At 43.5% G+C, this 24,009-nt stretch overlaps 1 pseudogene; it reads left to right on the forward strand.

The window, feature by feature from the left end:
• Positions 1 to 24,009, forward strand: part of LOC114557931 (complement C3-like) — a 143,284-nt pseudogene that overhangs the window by 99,720 nt on the left and 19,555 nt on the right.

A 24,009-nucleotide genomic window follows, 5' to 3' on the forward strand; every position in this document is an offset into this window, starting at 1 on the left:
ACTTCAGGCTCTCCACAATGTTTGGAGTTAGACATGTTTGTGGTTGTCTTTGTAATGCTTTCCAGTTCACCATTTTTCTTTTACTTTATGTCTTCTTCCTCTGTCATTCCTCCACAACCCTCTTTCTTCCCAGTGAGTCAATATCAAGACCAACTCCAACGTGAGTGTTGTTTGGATGGCATGAGGAACACCCCCCTCTCCTACACCTGTGAGAGGCGAGCCGAGTACATCAGTGATGGTGCAGACTGTGCTGCAGCCTTCCTGCACTGCTGCAAGGAGATGGAAACCCAGCGAGCTGAGAGGAAGGAGGATAGCCTCATACTGGCTCGCAGTAAGACACAGGGACAAGGGATGGGGGGGGGAGCCCTGGGTGGTTATTCGGTCATACTGGTAGGTAGAGGACAGTCAAACCCATAACATTTTTAATGACACTTTACTTTAGGTGAGGAGGATGACAGTTACATGGACAGCAATGAAATTGTTTCTCGCACCAACTTCCCTGAAAGTTGGCTGTGGTTAGATGTGACTCTGCCTGCTTGTCCTCGACATACACCTAACTGGTGAGTCAACCGGAATACAGACACAAACAATACACTGATTCATTATGACACTACTAGGATTTAAACATTTTTATTTTACTTTTACTGTTGACACTTTTTTTTTTCTTTTTTTCAGTGACCCCACATCACTGACGAAAACTGTTCATTTGCAAGACTCAATCACAACCTGGCAGTTCACTGGAATTAGTCTGTCGAGAAGTCACGGTGAGGAGTCAGTGACTAAAAGCTGTCTTGTGCTTTAGTTGTGCTGCTATCCTTAACCCTTGTGTTGTCTTCCATCAACCAACAAGCAACTTTTTTTTCTCTGGGTCAAAATTTTAAATTAAAACTTTTTGGTTATCGTTTTGGTTGTCTTTTTCGACACTTTTGTCACTTTTCCCCCAATGTTTTTGGCACTTTTTCAGCGTTTTTTTATTTAATACAACACCCAGATTCAATGAAAGTAGTGAACTGATAATTTATAAAACTAGTTGTATGGAACCATCTACATTGTTTTTTGGTTGAAAGAAACAAATTATAGCATCAATATCAATATTGCAGCAAAAAAAAAAAATATATATATAAGTATATATATAAGAAGTGAAAACCATTTCAGGTGACTACCTCATGAAGCTCATTGAGAGAACACCAAGGGTTTGCAGAGAAATCAAAAAAAGCAAAGGGTGGCTACTTTGAAGAATCTAAAATATAAGACATGTTTTCAGTTATTTCACACTTTTTTGTTAAGTACATAATTCCATATGTGTTCATTCATAGTTTTGATGCCTTCAGTGAGAATCTACAATGTAAATAGTCATGAAAATAAAGGAATATATATATATATATATACATATATATATATATATATATATATATACATACACACCTTCTCATTCAATGTGTTTCTTTATTTTCATGACTATTTACATTGTATATTATATTTATTTATTTATTATATTTACATTGTATATTATATATATGTGTATATATATATATATGTATATATATATATATATATATATATATATATATATATATATATATATATATATATATATATATATATATATATATACATACATACATACATAGACGAGCTATTAATGATGTCATACTCCAGTTGTGTGTTGTAATTCAAACTTCTCTGTTCTTTGTTTTGATAGCCGGTCCGGCCAGGAGTGCATGTCAGTGCATTTGGCTGTGAAAAAACACATAATTTTTTTGTATCCCTCTCATTTTATAGGAATCTGTGTTGGCGAGCCGTTAGAGGTCATTGTCTGGAAACCATTCTTCATTGATCTCAGGCTGCCGTACTCTGCTGTCCGTGGAGAGCAGCTGGAAATTAAGGCAATCCTCCATAACTACACCCCCGAGCCTATCACTGTAAGTCTGTTACAGTTTCCAAAAGTTACTCTGCTCTGGTGTTTCAGGTCAGAACCAATGAGACTATGATATTTTATTAGGAGTAGGGTCAGGTATTGTTTGGATTTTTTCTGAAAGCTGTGCTAAAACAATACTTTTAAAATGGTGCCTGAACCTAAATATATATTTATAATGCATATAATATAAAATATAAAAAGGAGCACTCTTTTTTATTGCTAAGGCCATATGGTCAAAAGTACATGATTTATTAATAATGTAATAACAACTTATAACAATGACTTATTTCACCAGTAAATTGCTGGTAAACGACAAAATCAACCACCAGATGTGAAAAGGGTATTTTACAATAACTTTGAATGCAGCGCGAGGCTGGCGAGAAGAGTTTCAAGACGTCGGCAGCTGCAGACTGTTACGTCCCAGTGTTGGAATCCTCTAGAGCAGGGGTCTTCAACGTTTTTAAGCAAAAAAAAAACTTAACTGAAAGAGAAGCGGCGCAGAGTCCCCCTACTACATATATTGTATAAAATGAAGTTGCTTAATAAACTGGGCCTATGATAACGTGTAGGGCGGCCTTAAGCCTTTATACATACCTTTTTTGCATAAATTACTAAGTTATTAAAAATAGACTAATACGTGTTGGCATGATTTAATAAAACATGTTTTAATGTTAAACATGGGGCACAATTAGTCTTAGTGGCTACCTTACCTAAAGACCAGTAAGCAGTGGGGATTTATAATTGCTAATATTATGCTGGATCCATGTTAAGACTTTTTACTTTTTGAAAAAAATTACGATAATTTGGAGGCCCCCCATGCATTGACTCTGAGGACCCCCTAGAGGTCCCGGACCCCTGTTAAAGATCCCTCCTCTCAAGGGAAATACAGTCACACTTTACACCACGTAACATAAGCTGTCGACATTTTAACCGTTGTGTTTAATCCAGCTACTAGCTAACGGTAATTTAGCAACCTGAGCAGCGATGCTTCTGAAGAATAAAAAAGTCAGGCACCAAAATTGTCGTTCTTATTCGGTCCAGTTACTACGGCGTTTCGGTACCCAACCCTAATTATGAGTTTGCAATAAAAAGGCAAAAACAACAGCCAATATTTACAGTGTGTGTGTGTCTCTGTGTGTGTGTGTGTGTGTGTGTGTGTGTGTGTGTGTGTGTGTGTGTGTGTGTGTGTGTGTGGTTGTGTGTCTGTGCCTGTGTGTGTGTCTGTGTGTGTGTGTGGTTGTGTTTCTGTGTGTGTGTGTGTGTGTGTGTGTGTGTGTGTGTGTGTGTGTGTGTGTGTAGGATGTAGGATACAGTATTAAAAAGTAGTTATATCAGGTAATTATGCACAAACTGAATTTGACTTGACTTTAAGCACATTATTGGGACCATCTCACCATTTGATACAGCAAGAGGGAAGACATTGATGATTTTAACATGCTTTTCATTTATTATGCAAAAAAAGGAGAATGTGTATTGCCATCTACAGGAACTTATGTAACTTTTCAGCACACAAAGATTGAAATATTACAGAATATCCATTGCATTTATCAAACTGCCAACTTCAGTGTAGCTGAAAATTGTAAGAAAAAGAGAGGAACTCTTAAAGCTCTGTCTTGTGTGTTTGTGTGTCTGTGTGTGTGTGTGTGTGTGTGTGTGTGTGTGTGTGTGTGTGTGTAGGATGTAGGATACAGTATTAAAAAGTAGTTATATCATGTAATTATGCACAAACTGAATTTGGCTTGACTTTAAGCACAGAGAGCCGACAGGATTGAAACAGCAGCCGCTGACTTTAGAGTGAAAAATCGTCACAGCGTACACTGATGTTAAAATTGATACATTTACTTGCACTACACATACAGGTACTTTAGTCTTTTTCACCATCTTTGTCTCATTTTTAAGGTGCGTGTGGATCTGAGTGAAGAGGAGCATGTGTGCAGTTCAGCCTCTAAACGTAGAAGGTATCGCCAGGAGGTCAACATGGGGGCCCAAACTACACGAGCTGTACCCTTCATCATTATTCCCATGAAAGAAGGAAACCCTAGTATTGAGATCAAAGCAGCTGTTAAAGATTCTTGGCTCAGTGATGGAATCATAAAGAAGCTGCTGGTGGTGGTAAGTAGGGTCGGGTATGGTTTGGGTTTTTTTCTGATACGGGTGCTAAAACGATACTTTTAAAATGGTGCCGGTGCCTAAACGGTGCCTGAAACTCTGCCTAGCAAACAGACGAAAGTCCCGCCAGACATCTGATGTCTGCTATTCTGCACCTCATCCTTTTAATGCATCTTCGCCAGTCCCCTGGCCCATCCCTGGACATGCTGCTATCAGTTGGATGAAGTCCAGATCCTCTCAGCTCTGCTGTCCCGTCCTTTCGGCCCCCTCCACGATGTCACTCCCTGTATGGAATGATACTTTTAAAATGGTGCCGGTGCCTAAACGGTGCCTGAAACTCTGCCTAGCAAACAGACGAAAGTCCCGCCAGACATCTGATGTCTGCTATTCTGCACCTCATCCTTTTAATGCATCTTCGCCAGTCCCCTGGCCCATCCCTGGACATGCTGCTATCAGTTGGATGAAGTCCAGATCCTCTCAGCTCTGCTGTCCTGTCCTTTCGGCCCCCTCCACCATGTCACACACTGTATGGAATGTTACCTTGACTTTCTCCACTCCCAGTCCAGAACAAACAGTTGTTACTTTTGGGATATTTTATGGTTGCATTCCATTTATCAAATGTATACACTGGGTATAAAATGTTTTACAATGTTCATATTACTGGGACATCTGTGTATTTCTCTATCTCTTGCAGGCTTAGGAGTGATGAAAACCAACATGCACCACACTTCCCACTTCCCGATCTTACATTCCGTTAAAATTATCTTTCCAATGTCCTGATACTCCCTTCCAAATGTTACCGAGCCAGATGGCTTCTCATAAGATCAGGGAGGGCAGGGGACAATGGGTCATTCATGATCTTAGACCTTCTTCACACATTTATTGACAAAATATATCCTACACTAGTCTGTGTTGTTTTTCCGACAGCGGCAGCTGCAGACTGCTTAACGTCCCGCTGTTGGACCCTCTACAGTGAAATGCAGTCACACTTTACACCATTTAGCTGTCTGCATTTTAACTGTGTTTAATCCAGCTGCTAGCTAGCGGTAGGCTAACATTACCTGCTGTCAAGTGTAGTATGTTAACTAGCCTCACGTGCAGCGATGCTTCTGTTGCTCTAACATCTGTTTCAGAGCATCAGAGAGCAGTGCAGAAGGCATATCAGTGGCACCGGAATGAGGCACCGAAATCTGCGTTGCTATTCGGTCCGGTAGATACCGGTCGTTAAGGCACCGGTGCCGTATTAGTACCGGGTCTCGGTACCTAACCCTAGTGGTAATAGAAAAGAACACCCAACTCCCATGTTAAAGTCAGTGTAGGAAATAGAGGTGTCAGAAAAAAATCTATACACTTGAGTATCGTGATATTTTATTTTGCAATATAAATAGATTGCTCCAATGGTTGTAATTTCTAATGTTTGTCCTCAACGTTGTTTTTCCAGCCTGAAGGCGTACTGGTTAAATCTTCTCAGATTATAGATCTAGACCCCACTACTAAAGGTGTAGGTGAGTTTATCCATTAAATAGCCACATTGTGTAGTAATTATGTAATATTAAATTTTCACCATTTGCTACCTGATCTCCCAACTTGCCCACTGTTTCTCCCTTTAGGTGGTAAACAAGAAGTAACTCTCAACAGTAGAATTCCTATGAAAGATTTGGTCCGAAACGCACCTACTATCACACAGATCTCAGTGACAGGTCAGATATTATGGTATATTTTGGCATGTTTATGGCATACAGTGCCTGTACAATGAACTCTGTATAGGTACTTATTGGTACTGTATTGTTCTTAATGTCATTATTAGTGATATGACCACCTCTACTGGTTGGATTTTAGTTTTGGTTAATTGTTCCTGTTTTGTGTGTGCGTGTGCGTGTGTGTGCATGTGTATGTGTGTGCGTGTGTGTGCATGTGTGTGTGTGTGTGTGTGTGTGTGTGTGTGTGTGTGTGCAGGGAGAGAACAAGTTTCTACGCTGGTGGAGAATGCCATTAGTGGGAACTCTATCGGTACTCTGATCGTCCAGCCCAGCGGCTGTGGAGAGCAAAACATTGCTAGCATGACCCTACCAGTCATTGCAGCCACATATTTGGACAAAACCAACCAGTGGGAAACTGTGGGCTTTCAGAAACGTAACGAAGCCCTCCAACACATCAAGACTGGTGGGCTCAAAGATGTATTTATTTGCACAGATACCAGAAATCTTAATAGTTGGTTGATTACCCTCTGTGTGGGATTTTAAAGTTTCTGATTGAAAATTGAAATTTCTTTTATTTGAAATAACCCCTTGAGATGTAACATCTCGTTTTCGACGGGGTCCTTAAAGGCAAAAATATACAGTACATTCACAATTAGACAAGACAGTTAACAAAACAATTTGAGGGGACCTCAAGAAAGACATAGACATACATACATAATGACCATCACCATCACACCAAAACCACCCATATCCTCCCCATTCCAACCATTAAATATTAGACAATAAAAAGTTAAGGTCATTCATATAGACAGTTAAAAAATCTAATAATAATAATCATAAATACAAAAATACAAAAATATCAAGCATGAGGAAAACAGTTGCAGCTTGTATGCAAATAATTAATAAGAAACATCTTAAACTAGTGAAAAGAGGAGATAGCTCTTAAAGACCTAGGTAAACCATTCCAATTGGATGGGGTTTTAAATTTAAAGGCTCTCCTCCCAATTTCTTTGTATATAGATAGATGGATAGATGGATGGATAGATGGATACATTTTTATTGATCTCAAAAAAAGGGAAATTCCGGTGTTGCAGCAGCAAAAATATCAGACACACATCACACATACAGAATATACATGAAGTAAAAGAATATAATATACTAATAATAGGATAGGAACAAATAGTTTAAAATATCTATACGTTGGGAATAAAAACTGTACAACTGTTTAAATAGTATTAATAAAGCTGTAGGTAAACAAACCTATTGTGCAAGTTGCAATTAGTGCAGTTGTGATGTCCAAGAGTCTTATCTGTCACTCAGTGAAGAAGTGTTAAACAGTTAAATTGCCTGTGGTAGGAATGATGACATCGAAGCTGTCGGCGCCTCTTAGAGAAGGTGCTCCTCTGTTGGACCGGTGTGGGGTGGAGAGGGTGGTCGGGGTTATCCATGATAGATAACAGTTTGTTCAGTGACCTCCTCTCCACCACAGCTTCAAATGTCTCCTGTTTGCAGCTAATAACGGAGCCAGCCTTCCTGATCAGGTTGTTCAGTCTGTTTGTGTTGCTGGCTCCGATGCTGCTGCCCCAGCAGATGGCGGAGAACAGAGCGCTGGCCACAACAGACTGGTACAACATCTCCACCATCCTCCTGGTAAAAACAGACTGGTAGACTGGTTGTCTTTTAATGTTTTTAATTTGTTTATTATTGTTTTTTAATTGTTTTCTAACATCTCTTTAATGTTTTATGTAAAGTACTTTGAATTGCCCTGTTGCTGAAATGTGCTATATAAATAAAGCTGCCTTGCCTTGCCTGCCTAGAACATCTCCACCATCCTGCTGGCCACAACAGACTGGTACAACATCTCCACCATCCTGCTGGTAACAACAGACTGGTACAACATCTCCACCATCCTGCTGCACACGTTGAAGGATCTCAGCTTCCTCAGGAAATAGAGTCTGCTCATCCCCTTCTTGTAAACAGCAGTGCTGTTGATTTTCCAGTTCAGCCTGTTGTCGATGTTGACACCCAGGTATCTGTACTCCTCAACCATGTCCAAGTCTCCACCCAGAATGCAAAGGGGCTGCGGAGCCGTTCCCTTCCTCATGAAGTCGATCACCATCTCTCTGGTCTTATCCATGTTCAGCAGCAGGTGATTCTTACCAGACCACGCCACAAAGTCGTCCACCAGCGCTCTGTACTCTCCCTCCTGTCCATCCCTTATACACCCAACAACTGCAGAGTCATCAGAGAACTTCTGTAGGTGACATGACTCTGAGTTGTACTGGAAGTCTGTGGTGTATAAGGTGAAAAAAAAAGGGAGACAGCACAGTCCCCTGTGGAGCCCCCGTACCACTCACCACCACATCAGACAGAACACGGTCCAGACGGACATACTGTGGTCTGTCTGTCAGGTAGTCAGTGATCCAGGAGACTGAGGTCTGTCTGTCAGGTAGTCAGTGGTCCAGGAGACGGTGGTCTGTCTGTCAGGTAGTCAGTGGTCCAGGAGACGGTGGTCTGTCTGTCAGGTAGTCAGTGATCCAGGAGACTGAGGTCTGTCTGTCAGGTAGTCAGTGATCCAGGAGACTGTGGACGCACCGACACCCATCCTCTGCAGCTTCTCACCCAGTAGCAGTGGCTGGATGGTGTTGAATGCACTAGAGAAATCAAAAAATGTCACACAGTGCCGCCACCGCCATCCAGGTGCAAATGAGCTCGCTGCAGAAGATAGATGACAGCATGGTCCACTCCCAGACGAGGCTGGTAGGCAAACTGTAGAGGGTCCAGAGAAGATCTCACCTGCGGCCTCAGCCAGGCCAAGACCAGCCTCTCCAGCACTTTCATCACATGGTATGTAAGAGCCACTGGGCGGTAGTCTTTGAGGCTTGATGGAGTCGACCTCTTGGGGACCGGGACAAGGCAGAATGTCTTCCACAGCAGCGGCACCTTCTGCAGGCTCAGGCTCAGGTTGAAGAGATACTGGAGAACACCAGACAGCTGACTGGCGCAGGTCTTCAGGACCCTGGGGCTGATGCCATCTGGGCCAGCAGCCTTGCGCTGGTGAAGCCTCTCCAGCTGTCTCCTCACCTGGCCAGGTGTAAAAGAAAAGCAGGGGGGGTGCATGAAGTGTCTGTGGGGGGAGATGAAATGTGCTGTAGTGGTGGGGGTGGATGTGGTGGCAGAACACAGTGGGGTGAGGGTGGATGGGTGAGAGAAAGAGGGGGGGCAGTGAGGAGTGTAGGGGGTTGGTAAGATGGTTGAGGATGCAGGGGGATGGCTGTGAGCTAAACCTGTTAAAGTAACAGTTCAGCTCATTTGCTCTCTCACGGCTGCCTGGTGTGTGTCTAGTGCGACCCTCACGCCTGGTGATCTCTTTCATTCCTGTCCACACCTCCCTCATATATTTCTCCTGTAGACTGGTCTCAAGTTTCATCCTGTATGTGTTTTTACATTCCCTCAGCTTCTCACGCAGTTTGTTTTGTACTGTGGACTCAAAACAGTCCTGCAGTGCCTCCTCAGCCTCCTGAGTCCACCTCCTCACAGTCCTTGTGTGGACAGACAGCCGCTGGACAAGAGGAACATACTTAGGAGACAGCAGGACAAGGTTATGATCAGAATTGCCAAGAAAGGGAGGGCAGTGGCACTGTAAGCATCCTTTGCATTTGCAGACAGGAGGTCCAGAGTTGTATTGTCTCTTGTGGGGCAGTTAATATATTGTTGAAAGTCTGGGAGGGATTTATCCAGTCAAACATGATTAAAATCCCCAGTGATAACCATGAAGGCATTGGGCTGCTGCGTCTGAAGTTGTGAGACAGTGGTGTGGATGAAATCAGCAGCTGGCCCTGCATCAGCAGATGGTGGGATGTAAACAGCGATGACTTTGGCAGACGTAAGCTCCCTCGGTAAATAGTAAGGACGAAACCCCAAAGCCAGCAGCTCAATGTCCGGGCTACAGAAACTTTCCTTCACATTCACGTGTCTGGGATTGCACCACTTTTCACTCACATACAGTGCAACCCCCCCTCATTTTTTCTTACCGCTCTCTATAACGTCCCTGTCCACCCAAACCGTCAAAAAGCTGGGTACCGCGACTCCCTGGTCCGGGATGTGTGAGTGCAGCCCTGTCTCGGTAAAACACAGTATGCTGAACTCGCGGAACTCCCTCTGGGTTTTACTTAGCGCCGCAAGTTCGTTCGTCTTATTTCCCAGAGACCGTACATTCCCCATAATGCTCGCTGGGGCGGCAGGCTTATGTTTTCTTTTCTTTGCCTTCCATTTTAATCCACTTCTGCAACCCTGGCGTCTCCTCCATAGTTCTTTCGGGATTTCAGGCTTGGCCCCCGGCAGCAGCACAGGTTGACACAGCGCTATCAGCTGATCGCGTGTGTAAACAATAGTCCCGCTGACTTTGGTTGTTACAAAAAACAACCAAAGTAAGAATAGAACTAAAAGAAAAGTTCCAAAGTTGACAGAAGCCATCTCAACACAGATGTTCTAAGTGACTATAAAAAAGAACTGCACTTAAGACCAAAAACATTACTAAAAACACACAAAATACACATACATATCAGGAGCTGCTGCAACAGGCTACCGCACGACACAGCGTCATCTTGCGTCTTGATATGTGGGTTAGAGAAGAAAAAATAGTTTGACTGGTAGACTTGGTATTTTGATTTGAAAAACTTTATTAATCCCGATAGGGAAACTGGCTTGCCACCAACCATACAGCAATCGAACACAATACACAACTAACAGACAAATAAATAAGTAAATAATTCTGCATTAGGAGACTAATAGACCCTGATAAAGAGACACCATTTTAAGAAAAATTCAATTTCACAATACATAAATATAAAAAACAAACACTATAGAATACAAGAATAATATCCAACAGTTAACAGTGTTGGTTAAAATATCTAACTGCTGCGGGAACAAAAGACTTTCTCATTTGCTCACTAGAGCACCGAGGCATTACCAATCGCTCACTGAAAGAACTTCTGAGTCCTTTGAACAAATTGTGTAGTGGATGGACTTCAAAAAGCAGGAAAATTTTTAGTTTTGAACTAATCCTCTTCTCTACAGTAACCTCCAGTACATCCGGGTTAAGACCAATAACTGAACCAGCTCTCTTGATTAGCTTGTTTATCCTATTTTTGTCCTCAACAGATATACTGCCCCCCACAGCCCAGTACAGCATAAAAAAGAACACTAGCCAAAATCCCTTGATAAAAAACATTTAAGAGCTTTGTGCTGATGTTAAATGATCTAAGTTTTCTCAAAAAGAACAATCTCGACTGAGCCTTCTTCATTAGGACATTTGTATTCTCCTTCCAGTTTAATTTTTCATCCAGATGTACACCTAAAAATGTATATGACTGCACAATTTCGATCAACTGGCCATTAATTGTAACTGGAAGGACCTTCTCTTTTTTCTTTCTAAAATCAATAACAACTTCTTTGGTCTTTCTTACGTTCAGTTTCATAAAGTTTGACTCACACCAGGTGTAAAAAGACTGCACTTCCCTTCTGTAGGCAAGATCACCACCCTGATTAAGTAGACCCACTAAAGCAGTGTCATCCGAGAATTTTTGTACCCAGCAAGATGGCTGACTATGCCTGTAGTCAGCAGTATAAAGTGAAAATAAAAAGGGGGATAAAACTGTGCCCTGAGGTCCTCCAGTATTAGTTAGAATGGTATCAGAATATTTGTTACCAATCCTAACAAACTGTGGTCGTGCTAAAAGGTACTCTAAAATCCAGGTAATAGTTGTATTATGCAATTTAAAATCAATTAATTTACTAGCTAAAATATGTGGCTGTATAGTATTAAAAGCACTCGAAAAGTCAAAAAAACATGATCCTGACGGAACTGTCAGTAGTTTCAAGATGACTTTAAATATTGTGAACCATATATAATAGTGCATCATCTACTCCCAAAAAGGCAGTGTGGTAGACATTAATGCATGCCATCACTGCCCCACATATACGAGCTAGGGACACTGAGAATTAAAGCCTCAAAGCAACACATAGACTCATAGACAACCATGTCTTAACCTAGATTGTCAGCACAAACAAAAACCTTTGCCAAAGATACTATAATCACAGAGAAAAATGTAACAAGACTTCTCAAACTGGTTGTGTGTGCTGTTTGTCTCCAGGCTACCAGAATGAGCTTTACTACCGTAAACATGATGGGTCTTTTGCTGTTTGGACGTGGAGCAAGAGCAGCACCTGGTGAGGCATCCAAAACATCCATGATACATAATTGTTTACACATTCTCCTCTAACTTAGATCCTGACTATGTGACAATGGTGTATTACATCTGCATATACATGGAAGTATTACACATACTCCTCTCCTCTCCTCTCTAAGGCTGACAGCATATGTTGCCAAGGTGTTTGCCATGGCTGACAATCTGGTGGTACTGCAAAAAGAACACATCTGTGAAGCCATCAAGTTTCTGATTCTCAGGGCACAGCAAACTGATGGCTTGTTTAGAGAAATTGAATCGGTTAGCGACAGAAGCATAACTGTACGTATACTGATTTCATTGACATCTAATCTTAACCCCTGATTTTCACCAACTGCAGTCTGCATGCCGGCTCCGTGCTCCGCCGTCCTGATACCACCAGCTCTGGATTTGTTGCATAACGGCTGCGGCCACGACTGACAGCTGAAGTCACGAGGACCCACGAGATCTCGCGAATTCACGTATGATCGCGCGATATAACAGGATGTAGTTTCTATGAACAGAACCACAAAACCAACAGTTTGTTTCCATTGTTTGTTTTCAAGGTGTCGTGCAGGGAAATATTTTGTTTCTGTGCTCGACTTCCTGTCCCGCACTATCTGCCCTGTGCTGAATTGCTGCGGAGCTCTCCGGCATCCGGCAAAAATAGAAGCTCTGCATATCTGCTCCGGACGGCTGCAGATCGCAGGAGCTATGACGGAGTCGGAACACTGTTGTTCTGCAGTCAGTGGAAATCAGGGGTTAATCTTGGTGCTACAAAAACAGCTGATCGAGATGAATACAATTACAGTACAGGCCAAAAGTTTGGACACACCTTCTCATTCAATGCATTTTTTTATTTATTTTCATGACTATTTGTATGTAGATTCTCACTGAAGGCATCAAAACTATGAATGAACACATATGGAATTATGTACTTAACAAAAAAGTGTGAAATAACTGAAAACATGTCTTATATTTTAGATTCTTCAAAGTAGCCACCCTTTGCTTTTTTTGATAACTCTGCAAACCCTTGGTGTTCTCTCAATGAGCTTCATGAGGTAGTCACCTGAAATGGTTTTACCTTCACAGGTGTGCTTTGTCAGGGTTCATTAGTGGAATTATTTCCCTTATTAATAAAAAAGCAAAGGGTGGCTACTTTGAAGAATCTAAAATATAAGACATGTTTTCAGTTATTTCACACTTTTTTGTTAAGTACATAATTCCATATGTGTTCATTCATAGTTTTGATGCCTTCAGTGAGAATCTACAATGTAAATAGTCATGAAAATAAAGAAACACATTGAATGAGAAGGTGTGTCCTAACTTTTGGCCTGTACTATATATATATATATATATATATATATGAATATGAAAAAATATGTGTGTGTGTGTGTGTGTGTGTGTGTTTAGGGTGGTATGATAGGCACAGATTCAGATGCCTCCATGACGGCCTTCTGCCTCATTGCCATGCAGGAGTCTCGCACACAATGTGCTGCCTCTGTTAATGTGAGTACTTCATCTGCAAACAGTGTGTTGTCTTTTTCCCTCACCTCCCTCACCTTATTATTAGCCACTTACATTAAAGGGATACTTCACAGATTTAGCATTGAGTTTTGTAACAGTAGAAACACGGTAGTATTTTTGAATGACCGTGCTTCCCTCCCTCATGTCCCCCTGAGACCAGAGATCTCTGTATTTTGGGTCTGGAAAGAATCTTCCGATGACGCTAAATAATGATTTTTGCGTCATCGGAAGATTCTTTCCAGACCCACAATACAGAGATCTCTGGTCTCAGGGGGACATGAGGCATTTTTGGACTACAGGCAGCTAGTTCTGTATGTTTTCAACCCACCCATAGGGGGACTGTCGTCTTATCCGAAGTTTACCGAAGCAAAACGAGTGTCAGCCATCTTGAACCTTCTCTGGTGGGATTGTTAACACGGACTGCCTGGTGCAGAAATGGGGTGCTTGTATCCAACTAACTGCTAACTGCTGGTGGAGTTTGTGACTGTTAAATGACGACCATTCTCCATTCCACGCAAATTTACGGCTGTGTTTATACTCTGTTTATAGCCCACCAAGTGCTAATGCTAGTATACGTTAGCTGAACTTTACGGAGCCTATAATGTGTGGGCACTAAATGCAGCCTGTTTCTTATGTTGTTTTTATATAATGTCGTTTTTATATATTTTAAATGTGTAACACCACTTCAGTCATGGTGAAACGTTGTTTCAGGTATATGGTTGAAATGACAACAAAACACAATAGACTTGACTCAGTTGACTGCCTTTTTGTAACCGATAGGCGTGGCTTGGGATGGCCTCGTAGTGAGGCGAAGCAAGTGCATTCTGGGATTTGGTGTCTTTCATCCACATGAGCCAAAAACACATTTCTGGTTTTTCTCAGCCTAGTAGGCAGCAATTTCTAAACAAAAGTCACATTTCTACTACATAAGTGACCCAATTTAAACATATATTCATCTTTTCAGCTGTGAAATATCCCTTTAATGTAGTTGTCACGATGTGCTCTTTGGCCTTGGAATTAAAATTTAGTTACCACTGTAGGTAATGTTTCTCAGAAATGCTAATGATTGGAGCCTACGTTTTTTTTTTTAACCTTTATTTATCCAGGTAAGTCGATTGAAAAGAACTTCTCATTTGCAACGACGACCTGTCACATTCACACAGTTCCACATTCATACTGGAAGCTGACCAGTACCACCACAGTCTGGTCTGATCACATTCATACTGGAAGCTGACCAGTACCACCAGTCTGATCTGATCACATTCATACTGGGAGCTGCCCAGTACCACCACAGTCTGATCTGCTGGCCACTGAGCAGCTCCACTGGAGCAGTTGGGGTTAAGGGCCTTGCTCAAGGGCACCTCACTTAGAGGTAGGGTTGGGTAACGAGGCCTGGTACTAATACGGCACCGGTGCCTTAACGACCGGTATTTACCGAACCGATTAGCAATGCAGATTTCGGTGCCTCATTCCGGTGCCACTGATATGCCTTCTGCGCTGCTCTCTGATGCTCTGAAACAGACATTAGAGGCAACAGAAGCATCGCTGCACGTGACGCTAGTTAACATAATACACTTGACAGCAAGTAATGTTAGCCTACCGCTAGCTAGCAGCTGGATTAAACATGATTACAATGCTGACAGCTAAACAGTGTAAAGTGTGTCTGTATTCCACTGTAGAGGATCCAACAGCAGGACGTTCAACAGTCTGCAGCAGTCGTCGGAAAAACAGACGGTGCAAAAAGAAAAACTGTTGCTCCGACCACATTCTCATACTGGATCAAAAGGTCCCCAGCTCCCCAGAGCGAGGGGTTTAGTGAATGGTAAATTTTGATAAAAGGATTATTTGGAAGCAATTGGAACATTCAAAATGGAGACAAATTTGCTAATTAAAGGTTGTTTTATAAAATGTGACCCATCTTCTACAGTCTACATCTCTGCTTTTAAATAATGTAGCAGATTAACAAAGACATCCCATTTTCACACCACAGAAACCTCTCTGACACGAGTGGTGCTTAATGAGGCCTCGTTTTTGCAGTAATGTGATTGTTGACATGTCAAAGTGAGGCACCAAAATATCTTGCTGCCTTTCAATCCAGTCTCAGCTATTGTCCAAGGTTAAAATGTTATGGTAACCTGAACAGAAGTGGATATTTGAAATAGATGCACTACTGTTATCTGACCCATCTGACAGCCTTTTATGCTTACACTCTCCTTCCTTTCTTTTCCTTCTGTCCAGAGTCTACCAGGCAGTATAGACAAAGCAGTGAAGTATCTGGAAAGGCGTCTGCCCCGCCTCACCAACCCATATGCTGTTGCCATGACGTCGTATGCCCTGGCCAATGAAAACAAACTGAACAAGGAGATCCTCTACAAGTTTGCTTCCCCAGGTGTCATCACACAGCAACATTTTTAAACTAAACAGAACTGATAATGTTATTTTTCAGCCATATAGTGTCCTGCTTAGTAGCCTAGAAATCTAGACCACCCTATCAGCAGCAAATGTAATTAGCAGCCAGGGAGCTGGAAAAACGTAACTCTGGTCAGGCCAATCACATCGTGTATAGAGTCGGTAGGCGGGCTTAACATAATGAGGGCAGAGTTGCGACGGTTCCACGTGAATTCCCTGCTACTTGAAAACAAAGAAGATGGCTGCTGCTGCTGGAGAGCAGTGGTCTTTGGAATCAGCTTTGGCCGCGGCTCTGGAAGACTTGGAATTCAGCTTTTCTTTGAGAAAAGAACAAAGAACGGCACTGAAGTCATTCTTAAAAAAGGAAGATGTGTGCGGACTTTAAAGTTTAATCTATCATCTAGGTTGCTCTGGTTGGTTGTAGCGCTATCCTATTGGTGCAGAGGGAATTTGAAAGATAACTGTTTATCCCGCCCCTCAGATTGAAGGCCAATGCCAGATGTTTCCACAAATCCTTGCTGTTACCTCCAACCATCTCTGAATGCTTGTCCCTGCTGTAGTCATCTTCGGCAAGAATTCCCAGTAATGATGTTGTTCCTTTCACGTCATAGTTGGGGATTTTAACATGACACAGAGCCATTGTTTGCACTCTTCTACCCCTGTTGGTAATCGTTAGTAGCTTATGGTTATTACTCGGTCTTCTCTTCTTTCTGTAGCTGCTGCATCCAGGCACCAAACACCATGGAGGTAGTTTGTGTATTTATATTATTTAATCAGTTGTCTGATCAAAGAGTAAAATATAAGAGGCGACTTTCTATCTTTTTGTACACAGAGCCGCAGGTTTGGGAATAGACCTCAACACTCCCACCCACAGTCGGTTTCAGAAGTAAAAATCCCATTGATTTTCTCCATAAAGATTTAGATTATCATCCATAATGTCTAAGCCATACAAGGTAGACTGACTAGGTTGTGAAATGAAAGTCTCTGCTCCTAGAAGCCATAAGTTTGTATGAAATCAATCTTGTTTTAAGAAAAACATGTTTTATCCTTGATCTTATGGAGAAAAACTACACTACCCACAATCCTAACCATAACCGCAATGTCTCTGATTGGTCCAACTTCCTGTTATCATAGAAACATTTACCCTACCCGCGAAACCACAAACAGCTAGAGCAAGCTTCTACCATTGAAGTCTACGATAGTTTCTCTACACAGTGTTGGACCTTTTGCCTTTTTGGCCGTTTTAAAAATGTTTTTTGCGCCGAATCAAATGTGTTATGCTCACTCTTCATCTTGTAGCTGGTTGTCATGGTTCCAGACTTAAAACTCTTTATATCAGCATCAGCATTTTCGAAATGACAATGAAACAATTGAATGGGGAAAAACATTTCCAGAACCAGAGTCGTTAAAAAAGTGGGCGATCACCGTTCAGCTCTATAGAGAGGCGAAGTCCCTCCCCTTCTGGTGGACCTCATGGGACCTTAACTAAAAAAATATGAACAGTAGTGAATGGGGAAGGAGAAATTATCTTTGGATTCTGTTTGAATTGAGCCATGAATTACACATATGATGTTCATCAGTTTAATAGTTTTAATAGATAATTTCGTCAATAAAGTCTCAGTTTATTGTTAAACTGTTGAAGTATAAGACTGTGAAAATACGTAATTAGAAAGACTACACACTGTGTGTGTGTGTGTGTGTGTGTGTGTGTGTGTGTGTGTGTGTGTGTGTCTCTGTGTGTATCGTACCGGGTATGTAACGTTACTCACATGATAGTTTCACTGGATAAAACACATCACGTGAAATAACCTTATATGGCTTGTGGAACAGAGCTAAGCTAGCTAGCTAGCTCGCGAGCAAATTGAGCATCAAACTAGGTGAGGTAAGTTGTGTCAGACGGGAGATGTAGTTCACTGAGCGGTTTTACACTAAACTAAGTGGTACTATGACAAACCTATGGCTAACTGAGACTTTCTTCGGTTGCAAAATTATCTTTTAAATTGATGAACATCATATTTGTAATCCATGGCTTAATTCAAACCGGACCAAAAAATAATTATCTCTCCATTGATTCCCGTTCATATTTTTTCGAAAGAAAGGTCCCATGGACCAGAAGTAGAAGGGTGTGACTTCAGCTCTCTATATACCTTTTTCACAGCAGACATGTTGACATGTCATAGTAGGAAACAACAGGTTTATTCAAAACCATTACTGATGGCTGCATTCCACTTAGGAGAGGTCCTGGTATTAAACCATTACTGATGGCTGCATTCCACTTAGGAGAGGTCCTGGTATTAAACCATTACTGATGGCTGCATTCCACTTAGGAGAGGTCCTGGTATTAAACCATTACTGATGGCTGCATTCCACTTAGGAGAGACCCTGGTATTAAACCATTACTGATGGCTGCATTCCACTTAGGAGACCCCTGGTATTAAACCATTAATGATGGCTGCATTCCACTTAGGAGAGGTCCTGGTATTAAACCATTACTGATGGCTGCACTCCACTTAGGAGAGACCCTGGTATTAAACCATTACTGATGGCTGCATTCCACTTAGGAGAGACCCTGGTATTAAACCATTACTGATGGCTGCATTCCACTTAGGAGAGGTCCTGGTATTAAACCATTACTGATGGCTGCATTCCACTTAGGAGAGACCCTGGTATTAAACCATTAATGATGGCTGCATTCCACTTAGGAGAGGTCCTGGTATTAAACCATTAATGATGGCTGCATTCCACTTAGGAGAGGTCCTGGTATTGTGCATGCTGACTCACTGAAATCTCTTAATGACACTTGATGGAATTGAGGCATCGTTAAGGTTATCAATTTCAACTGTGCTTTTCCCACTATGACAAGTCAACATGTCAACATGTCTGCTGTGAAAAAGGTCCATTGGGTTTGAGCGGGCGTCAGAATCTCTTGCGCAATGCATGCTGGTACACGTAGGCAGTGCAGACTCAGTGCCACTAAAGAGAACACAGCTTTCTCAGTTAATATAGCATGCACTGAGGAATTTATTGCTTCAATTGACTACATTCAGTCGGGCTCTCTCAAATGATCTTACAACGATAAAACAATTACCGGTAGTTAAAATTCTTTTTTTCAAGCACATTTTACTTTTTTTATTCTATCTCTATCTCTAATATTTTAAGATCAGGAATTGGGAATTATTAATGAATTAATCTTGTTTCAGGTAAAGCATAGTAATGTAAAGATATTTGTGTATGTCTTCCTCAGACTTGTCCCACTGGCCAACACCTCAGGGACACATTTACACACTGGAGGCCACAGCTTACGCTCTTCTCGCTCTGGTCAAGGCCGAGGTGAGCATGTACCACTTGAGTATTTCTAATCAGGACAGAAAACATACAACTGAGTCTGGACCGGGCAAAGGCACTAATTGCAGTACAACTAAATACAAATAGCATTCTTTTCACTTTTAGTCTTGCTTGCCATTCCAGGTCATTTATGATCATTATATGATGGAAAATGACACAGTTTCAGAAAAGATCAAAAGTTACTTATAGTAACTTTAATATTTTTTCATTTGTTAATTTGGCTCATTTCGACCTTTTACATTACTGGTGAGTAAGGGTAGGGTAGAAAAACCATACAGCACACTATTGCGCTATAGACGCAGACGCCAAGTATCAATCTGTTATTATATGTGTGTTGGTCAGTTTGTCAGGATTTTTTTGCGATACATTTTTTATTGGCACCTTCAGACATACAAAACAAATTCCACAACATCCATCCATCCATCCATCCATCTTCGTCCGCTTATCCGGTGTCGGGTCGCGGGGGGAGCAGCTCCAGCAGGGGACCCCAAACTTCCCTTTCCCGAGCAACATTAACCAGCTCCGACTGGGGATCCCGAGCGTTCCCAGGCCAGGTTGGAGATATAATCCTCCACCTAGTCCTGGGTCTTCCCGAGGCCTCCTCCCAGCTGGACGTGCCTGGAACACCTCCCTAGGGAGGCGCCCAGGGGCATCCTTACCAGATGCCCGAACCACCTCAACTGGCTCCTTTCGACGCAGCGAGCAGCGGCTCTACTCCGAGCTCCTCACGGATGACTGAGCTTCTCACCCTATCTCTAAGGGAGACGCCAGCCACCCTCCTGAGGAAACCCATTTCAGCCGCTTGTACCCTGGATCTCGTTCTTTCGGTCATGACCCAGCCTTCATGACCATAGGTGAGGGTAGGAACGAAAACTGACCGGTAGATCGAGAGCTTTGCCTTCTGGCTAAGCTCTCTTTTCGTCCACAACGGTGCGATAGATTGAATGCAATACCGCACCCGCTGCGCCCGATTCTCCGACCAATCTCCCGCCCCATTGTCCCTCACTCGCGAACACAACCCCAAGGTACTTGAACTCCTTCACTTGGGGTAAGGACTCATTCCCTACCTGGAGAAGGCATTCCATCGGTTTCCTGCTGAGAACCATGGCCTCAGATTTAGAGGTGCTGATCCTCATCCCAACCGCTTCACACTCGGTTGCGAACCGATCCAGTGAGTGCTGAAGGTTGCAGGCCGATGATGCCATCAGGACCACATCATCTGCAAAGAGCAGCGATGAGATCCCCAGCCCACCAAACTGCAACCCCTCCCCACCCCGACTACGCCTCGATATCCTGTCCATAAATACTACAAACAGGATTGGTGACAAAGCGCAGCCCTGGCGGAGGCCAACCCTCACCTGAAAAGAGTCCGACTTACTACCGAGAACCCGGACACAGCTCTCGCTTTGGTTGTACAGAGATTGGATGGCCCTGAGAAGAGACCCCTCACCCCATACTCCCGCAGCACCTCCCACAGTATCTCCCGGGGGACCCGGTCATACGCCTTCTCCAAATCCACAAAACACATGTAGACCGGCTGGGCATACTCCCACTCCCCTCCAGGATCCTTGCGAGAGTGAAGAGCTGGTCCGTTGTTCCACGACCAGGACGGAATCCGCATTGTTCCTCCTCAACCCGAGGTTCGACTATTGGCCGAACCCTCCTTTCCAGCACCTTGGAGTAGACTTTACCAGGGAGGCTGAGAAGTGTGATACCCCTATAATTGGCACACACCCTCTGGTCCCCCTTTTTAAAGGGGAACCACCACCCCAGTCTGCCACTCCTTTGGCACCGTCCCAGACTTCCACGCAATGTTGAAAAGGCGTGTCAACCAGGACAGCCCCTCCACACCCCCAGAGCCTTGAGCATTTCTGGACGGATCTCATCAATCCCGGGGCTTTGCCACTGTGTAGTTGTTTGACTACATCAGTGACTTCCGCCTGGGAAATCGACGACAATCCCCATTATCCTCCAGCTCTGCCTCTAACATAGAGGGCGTATTAGTCGGATTCAGGAGTTCCTCAAAGTGCTCCTTCCACCGCCCCTATTACCTCCTCAGTTGAGGTCAACAGTGTCCCATCCTTACTGTACACAGCTTGGATGGTTCCCCGCCCCCCTCCTGAGGTGGCGAACAGTTTTCCAGAAGCACTTTGGTGCCGACCGAAAGTCCTTCTCCATGTCTTCTCCAAACTTCTCCCACACCCGCTGCTTTGCCTCTTTCACGGCAGAGGCTGCAGCCCTTCGGCCCTTCGGTACCCTGCAACTGCCTCCGAGTCCTCCGATAACATATCCCGGAAAGACTCCTTCTTCAGTCGGACGGCTTCCCTGACCACCGTTGTCCACCACGGTGTTCGTGGGTTACCGCCCCTTGAGGCACCTAAGACCCTAAGACCACAGCTCCTCGCTGCAGCTTCAGCAATGGAAACTTTGAACATTGTCCACTGGGTTCAATGCCCCCAGCCTCCACAGGGATGCACGAAAAGCTCCGCCCGGAGGTGTGAGTTGAAAGTCTGTTGGACAGGGGCCTCCTCCAGACGTTCCCAATTTACCCGCACTGCGTTTGGGCTTACCAGGTCTGTCCAGAGTCTTCCCCCACCCTCTGACCCAACTCACCACCAGATGGTGATCGGTTGACAGCTCTGCCCCTCTCTTCACCCGAGTGTCCAAAACATACGGCCTCAGATCAGATGAAACGATTATGAAATCGATCATTGACCTTGACCCCAGGGTGCTCTGGTACCAGGTACACTTATGAGCATCCCTATGTTCGAACATGGTGTTCGTTATAGACAATCCATGACTAGCACAGAAGTCCAACAACAAACAACCACTCTGGTTTAGATCAGGGAGGCCGTTCCTCCCAATCACGCCTCCAGGTGTCTCCATCATTGCCCACGTGTGCGTTGAAGTCCCCAGCAGAACAATGGAGTCCCCCACTGGAGCCCCATGCAGGACTCCAGTCAAGGTCTCCAAGAAGGCCGAATACTCCGAACTCCTGTTTGGTGCATATGCACAAACAACAGTCAGAGTTTTCCCCACAACCCGCAGGCGTGGGGAGGCGACCCTCTCGTCCACCGGGTAAACTCCAACACAGCGGCGCCAGCCGGGGCTTGTGAGTATCCCCACACCCGCCCGGGCCTCACACCCTGGGCAACTCCGAGAAGAAAAGAGTCCAACCCCTATCCAGGAGTATGGTTCCAGAACCGAGACTGTGCGTAGAGGTAAGCCCCACCATTCCACAACATGTAACAGGCAATGTCAGATGGTGCACAGAACACATAAACAGATTGAACAAGAACCAAAAGGAAGGAAAATAATTGAAAACAAAAAGACAAAGAAACGCAAAATAAATCACACCTTGCCTAATGGCTCTCCTCTAATTCTTGTGAGGCTGAGGTCACTAATGGCGTTTTTCCATTACATGGTACCTGCTCGACTCAACTCGGCTCAGTTCGGCTCGACTGCGTCCTCCTTTTTCCATTGCAGATTTTGTACCGCCTCATGCGTGAGGCGAGCGTGGCTGGTCGTCATAGTGACTCTGCAGGAAACTGCCGGGATCTTACACAACACACACACACACACACAGAACGTGGAAGGTGTGTGTTTTTGATTGTCATAATGTGGCTGGTTGCCAGAAGACACATTTAGTTTCTAAAGAAGTTGGAGACAGCAAAAAAAAACCACACCACTGGCTAAACTATTTAAACATGTTGGGTTTGTTCAGGACACCCCCATCTGTCGCTCTAGCAATGATGACGCAGTGATTAGTGACGTGATTTTAACCGACCAATCAGGAGTCTGCAGGTTTTCACGTCACCTTTTGGTATCGCCTCAGTAGAGTTTAGATTCTCGGGCCGTTATTTTCCGCCAGTAACCTCGGGCCGGGCCAGACCCGTGATCAAGCAATATTTTTTTAAGCCTAATTGGGTGGGGCGAAAGCTATGCCACAATCAGAAATATTATAAATATATATAGGCTATATAAAAGTAACAAATGTGTACAAAAGTTAGGCTGCAGTTACAAAATGCAACGTGTGTCATGCGCGGAGTCTCCTCCTCTCGCACGCATCACACCGGGGCTGCTGGGCTGTATGGTGGAGCTTAAGTGCAACATCGAGCTTGAAGATATAAAGAAAAATAGAAAAACAGGAGAATTAACTTTGAGCAAGTGTGAAGGAAAGTCGGAGGTATGGAAGCAGTTTAAACAAGTCGTGGGCAGTGACAACATATGTGTCGGCTTTGTTGAGTGCATTAAGTACAGCACGCTGCTCGCCTATGACAGCAAAAAACACGGACTTCATGTTAAAAAAGTGTCTGGTTTAAATCGGGCTCGGGCTCATAATTACAGATAATGTGTCGGGCCGGGCTCGGACACAACGTGCACAGGTTCGGGCTGGGTCGGGCTTGATTTCTTTGGACCAATCTAAGCTCTACACCTCAGCTCTCTGGGAACCTCGACGGAAGTGATACTAAATAAAGTACCTGTTGGCAGGTACCATGGACTGGATCAGAATGGAAAACCCAAAAAGACGAGTAGAGTCGAACAGGTACCATGTAATGGAAAAACACCATAAGTCTGATATGTGCCATAGGGTGATAGTTGAGGATTTAGCTTTATTATTGCAGCAATAAAATTGAAGTGAGATGAACAAACAGAGAAATGTATCTTTTAGATCAAACCGATGTTGACAAAGTTTCCTTTTGGGGACGTCATTTAAAATTAGGGACATAAGTATCGTGATGATATCTTATCGTGAGGCCTCTGGTGATTCCCA

The sequence above is a fragment of the Perca flavescens genome, chromosome 6 (assembly GCF_004354835.1).
Source record: "Perca flavescens isolate YP-PL-M2 chromosome 6, PFLA_1.0, whole genome shotgun sequence".
Classification (NCBI taxonomy): domain Eukaryota; kingdom Metazoa; phylum Chordata; class Actinopteri; order Perciformes; family Percidae; genus Perca; species Perca flavescens.